We start from the raw sequence: 6,605 nt of genomic DNA, 5'->3' as shown, positions 1-6,605 counted from the left end.
CAGTTTCGTTCAGAGAGATTCGCAAAGACGAAGCTTCGCCTTGGCTATATACACAATGGCGGCCCAGCCTCTGACTTCAATGATTATCTTTAGCGAATGCTTATAAAGGCGTCCGAATTGCCTGCAAGCACTCCTATTGCCAAAGGGGTAAGCTAAAGGCATAATCGTTTCAAAAGCCCAGCGGCTGTCGTTTGTGGGCAACAACAATCCTCTGCCAGAAGCGAGGAGGCATTATCTGATGCCCTGCATAGATTTAGTTACGATTCTGCCTGTAAAGCCTGTTGTTTGGGTAAAGGGATCTACAGACAGACTCATCCGTGAAGTAATTATATAACCCGGCAGAGATAATTGACAAAATTAACTTAATTAATTGACAAAAAATAATTAATTAATTGACAAAAGCGGAGGATATTGTGTCTTTTTTTCCTTGACTACCTCATGCTCTTGACTGACAGTATTTCTTTGAGCTCAAAGGGTATCAACACGCTAGCTATGTGAGACAACCATTTGTTTTCAAATTAGGGCGACACAGGCTTAATCCACTATAGGACGGATCGCGTGCACATAGAATGATCCTAGTACACGGTTGCCCAGTTTCTAGGCGCCTTCCTGGCATAGCTAGAGAACCTTAGTTCGGTTGATCAGATTTTTAACCTTAGGGTGGAAGGTGTTGTTCCTGTCAACCCTTTCTTATTACATTCTCATTCTTCCCATCGACAAATACTCCCATATCAAGAGGAGCCGAGGTCATTTTTTGCATTGTAGATTTTTGTTTTCAGTGTTATTTCACCTACTTAGGAAAATCTAACGGAAGAAAAAAGGTTCTAATGTAAATGTTGCGTTTTCTATGAAAACCGCGAAACGCTTTCGTTTTCTTTTGAATATAGTAAAAGTCGGGTAGATTATTTTATATATCCATTATTTGGTTAATCTATATTACAAACACCAAATTAATAACTGGATGATAAAACGATAATGATGATGATAGTAAGGATAATGAAAATAAAAATAGAATAATGATAATGATAACAATAGTAATGATAATGCAAATCTCAATAACAGCTCATAAAACCCATCGAAATTGGTATCAATAGATCTCTTGTGATATTTACTAACCAATTATAGCAAGATTAATTAAAGTAACTAATTATTAAGTACTATATGAACGGCCGAATATATTCATAATCTGCGTGCATAGAGATTTGTTGGCGAGACGTGTTAATTAATTAACGTGGCGAACGAACGAAAAAAAAAATTGAAAAGGAAAGACCCGTTGGCGATGGAAGACGGGAGAGGGGAAGGAGGGGGAAGGATAAGGAGAGAGAGAAAAGAAGATAATAAATAGGAGAGAAATAGCCAGAGCTTAATTAACACCCACACGTAGTGCGTCCAATTTGAATTATAGCCAATTAAGGTTGCTCTTATCACTTCAAATTTATTCAAACACCAAACAAAATTAAGATAAGTAGCACGGGATGCTCTTAAAAAAAAGAGGGGGGAGGGGAGGGAGGGTCATAGAGTCTTTGGCTAGGGTTAAGCTCGAAACTAGGTTAGGTTAGTTAGGTTTGATCGTTAGGATTTTGTCGACCAAAAATGAATTCAAAATTCCCGCCAAAAATCCCTTCGCGCCAAGGCAACCGCGGTCGCTGTGTTTGAAGTAAATTGTAAAATAACCTCATTTTTGGCATCTTTATGCTATGGCAGACAGGAACATACCATGTAATATGTGATTAGTTAGTAGACATCGATAAATGGGTCCAGTATCGACGCTATGAGTATATTCATAAGACTAAGTCAATCGAAGGATATATATGGCGTCTCACCTCCTGTCGCCGGTCGGCCTCCATGGCGGGCGAGGGCTCGAGGGCGAGGTAGCGGAGGTCGTCCTCGGTCGCCGCCTCCCACTTGAAGCTGGTAGTAAGGAGGCAAACCTGTGCCACTTACGCAAATATACATACATATCTTTATATATATATATATATATATATATATATATATTATATATATACATATATATATACATATATAATATATATATATATATAATTAATATATATATATATATATATATATACATTAATATATATACCTTATATATTTATAAATTATATATATATATATATATATATATATATACATATATATAAATATATAATAATATATATATATATATATATATATATATATATATATATATATATATATATATATATATATATATATATATATATATATATATAAAAATACACACACACACATATATATATAAATATATATATATATATATATATATGTATATCTGTATATACATATATATATATATATATATATATATATATATATATATATATATATATATATATAAATATATTTATTTTTTTTGTGTGTGTGCATATACACATACACACAGATATATGTAGATATATACACATATACACATAGTTCTAAGGTTAAGTATAACCAATAATCACCGTGGTGTCGTGTGACAAAATATGTTAAAGGATAATGTATATTTATCACATTCTGAGAAGGTCAGTTCAAGGTGGAAATACTAGTGACAGATGGGAGAGTGTCAATGCGTAGTGTCAGATGGGTAGGTGTCAATGTGTGGTGTCAGTTGGAGGAGTGTGAATGTATAGTGACAGATGGGCAAGTGTCAAAGTGTAGTATCAGATAAGGGAGTGTCATAGTCTCTGACAGTACTTACCAATATTTGTATACATAATGAGTATTATCTATCTATGTATCTATCTACCTACCTACATGACACTTTGGTTCCTTATAGTTTTATGCAAATGAAACAAACACATAACGCTGATATTTAATTTTTAATTAAGTATCATCGGTTCAGATACGCAAATAACAAAAAACAAAATATAACAAGCTGTAAACCGTAGCGCACATTACTTATCCTAAATATATAAATTTCCTTCTGTCTCAATCCCTCGTGACTGTCACTGGAATAAAGAAAATCAAATTAATTATGTAAACCAACTCTAAATAGTTCATTGCAAGTCTTCCGCCAAAGATCTATGTTTTACAGAAAGAGTTCACTTGTTATATACTTATAGTTATATCATATAGACAGGAATAGATGTATAAACAGAATTAGAAAGGATAGGTTTAGAATATTAGGAAGATGATAACTGCCGGTCAAATAGGCTTTTCGACTGAATTAATGAAGAGGATAACTGCCGGTCAAATAGCCTTTTCGATTGAATTAATGAAGATGATAACTGCCGGTCAAATAGGCTATTCGACTGAATTAATGAAGATGATAACTGCCGGTCAAATAGGCTTTTCGATTGAGTTAATGAAGATGATAACTGCCGGTCAAATAGGCTTTTCGACTGAGTTAATGAAGATGATAACTGCCGGTCAAATAGGCTTTTCGACTGAATTAATGAAGAGGATAACTGCCGGTCAAATAGGCTTTTCGATTGAATTAATGAAGATGATAACTGCCGGTCAAATAGGATTTTCGACTGAGTTAATGAAGATGATAACTCCCGGTCAAATAAGCTTCTCGATTAAGTTATTGAAGATGATAACTGCCGGTCAAATAGGCTTTCGATTGAATGAATGAAGATGATAACTGCCGGTCAAATAGGCTTTTCGATTGAATTAACAAAGATGATTGACTTTGAACTGGTCTTCTCAGAAAGTAACAAATGATGATATATGCGTTCCCATATAACATATTTTGCTACATCATGCGATGGTGAACTGCCGGTCAAACAGACAATGTAGACCCTTCTATGAGAATAGTGATACCGCCCATTATCACTGTTAATACTTTGGTTTTACAAGTAATACCTAAAGTTAGACACACACACATGCACACGCACATGCACACACACACACACACACACACACGCACACGCACACGCACACACACACATTATCATTATCAATGTCAAAGATATCAAAATCAAACACCGGAAATCAAAGACCTAGTGAATAATAACATAGTGACAGAAATATATCTAAAAAGCTTTAAATAGCTTATGAACAAAACGCCATGGTGAGCTTTGAAAACAAAGTCTGTTGTGATATTTTGTGAAGCAGAACCGAACAAATAATTTGAAACAGGCAAATATCGTTTGACATTATTACCGAACTTCTTAGGAATTAAATATTTCAACTATTAGTATAGTTCTGTTTAGAAATATTAAAACACATATACCAATCTCATTGCATAGTATGTCTGACTGTTAGGTGTAAGTTATGTTAAAAGGTATTTGACAATTTGTTTTAGCTAATAGAACTATCCGCGATCGAGAATAAGAATTTTGAGTTCATAAACATTAACGAAAGTATAAACTAGTACCCTTACCTGCACCTCACGGCTTATATTCCTGTTCTTAAATCCTATAATTGTATTATCTGACGCTCATATTCACCGTTCTAATCGGGATCCCAGTACGGGAGGTAACATGTGGTTCCTTTTACGAAGGCAAGAAGCGAAAGAAATTCCCGCACTGGTTGATGAGTGAAGAAGGAAAGGAAAACTGGCATTAGGGGAGTCTCTGTGTCGAACGATGAACCATAATCTGTCTATAGTGATGTCAAAACTTGATTGTGAGAGTTGTGTCTGTGTCTATGTGTGTGTGTGTGTGTAAGCCTCCCCCAACCCCCCCCCCACTCCCCCCCCTGCACCCCCCAACCCTAGATCCCCATGTGTGTATGTGTGTGTTTGTGCGTGTGTGTGTGTGTTTATGTATGTGTGCATGTATGTATATATGTGTATATGTATGTGTGTATGTGTACGTGTGTCTGTGTGTGTGCGTGCGTGCGTGTGTCATTTCTAAAATACTGAATGTCAACTTGACTTTCTATGAAAGTATAGAGATAACACACAGGAAGCCGTTTACCTCCGCAAAGACGGCGCTGTCGGGGTTGCTTGTCACACCGGCTTTTCGCCTCGTATATAAAAAAAACAGCGCTGCTACGATGCATTAGTATTGACATAAATGTAGTTCTGTTGTCGTAATCTTATACTTATTCTCATGTCATCACGAATACACCATTACAATTACATCGCCTATAATAGCAATCTTAGCCACAGGCGACGCGTCTACCGTTTAAAGACTGTTATCGCTTCTCAACTTGAGTTTCATACACTGGATAATTTTCACCGAGTAGGAGGGTGATATAATTAATTAGCGACGAGCGAAGATAAACAAGTCAACCCTTTAGGTGTGAGTCGCCAGGGGAGAACGAACGTCACCAGCCATCTGAGCTCTGCGGGTCGAACCAATTTCCCAATTAGACTCCTCCCCCTTTCCTTAATTAAAGTCCTTACCACGCCTCTGAATATTTCCAAAAATATATAAACATAACCCATAACTACTACCACAATGACATACGTTTCTTAGGAGAACTGTAGTGCCTGTCTATTTGTGAAATATTTCGTAACATTCACCCGCTGAAAGGCGACGGAAAACCTCGCAAAAGACCCTCTCAGTGGCAGCGAAATAAAGACCAGAACGTGAGAACGGAGCGCGAGTGACACCGCCTACCTGACGCAGATCCTCGTGGTGGCACACTCACTGAGGGAAGGAAATGTCACTGACAACACTCCAGCGGGTTACGATATGTGTAAATGTCAGCAGTCGACAGTCAGCTCGAACGGTTGCTGTGACATTGTCAGTGAATGATTTCTGTTGATGATAAACTGTGACGAGGGACAAGCATTGCAATTGAGTGTGTTTGGATAGATAAGTATGTGTGTGTGTGTTTGTGCGTACGTATGTATGTATATATGTACCTGTGTATGTGTATAAAAGTATTCATATATATATATATGTATATATATGTATATATATATTCTGTATATATATACATATATATATATATATATATATATATATATATATATATATATATATATATACACATACAAACAACACACACTTATGTACATGCGTGTGTGTGAAAAAGCAAAGGTCGCGACCAATCGGTGATTGACTTAGCAATGATAAGACATCACAATATACATACATAATATAAATACATTAATTTTGAAATAGTGTATATATCCTTTCAATATAATATTTTTGATTACGCAGAATTTCAGTAATGAGTAATTTCTACTAAATACCTACAGTATCCACCTCTCGAACAGAAAAAAAGAGTAGAATCACAACAGCAGAATCCGCCCTTCAGACGCTTCTGAAGAAATGGTTAAGTCACCCCGTAATCCAACACGTTTTCTCTTCCACGTGGGATTCAAGACAGACAAGTTGCTTCAAAGACCAACGGGGAACAGGGAAAGGCCAGAGAAGATTTGCAATGAATTAATCAATGAACATATCGGGAAAGCCGCTCTTTGATGACGATGAATGAGGACACACACACACATATATGTATATACATATATATATATATATATATATATATATATATATATATATATATATATATATATATATATATATATGTATATATATATGCATGTATGTATGTATGTATATCCCTCTCTCTCCATCTCTCTCTCTCTCTAGTTATCTATCTATCTAGCTATCAATCTATCTATCTATCCCTCTCCCTCTCCTTCTTTCTATTCCTCTTCCTCTCCCTCTCCCTATCTTTCGACACCACGT

This window comes from Penaeus japonicus, unplaced genomic scaffold, assembly GCF_977035675.1.
Source record: "Penaeus japonicus unplaced genomic scaffold, GWHDUDI00000001_assembly GWHDUDI00000024, whole genome shotgun sequence".
Taxonomy (NCBI): domain Eukaryota; kingdom Metazoa; phylum Arthropoda; class Malacostraca; order Decapoda; family Penaeidae; genus Penaeus; species Penaeus japonicus.
The sequence above is the reverse complement of the archived record's forward strand: the minus strand, read 5'-3'. Positions refer to the sequence as shown.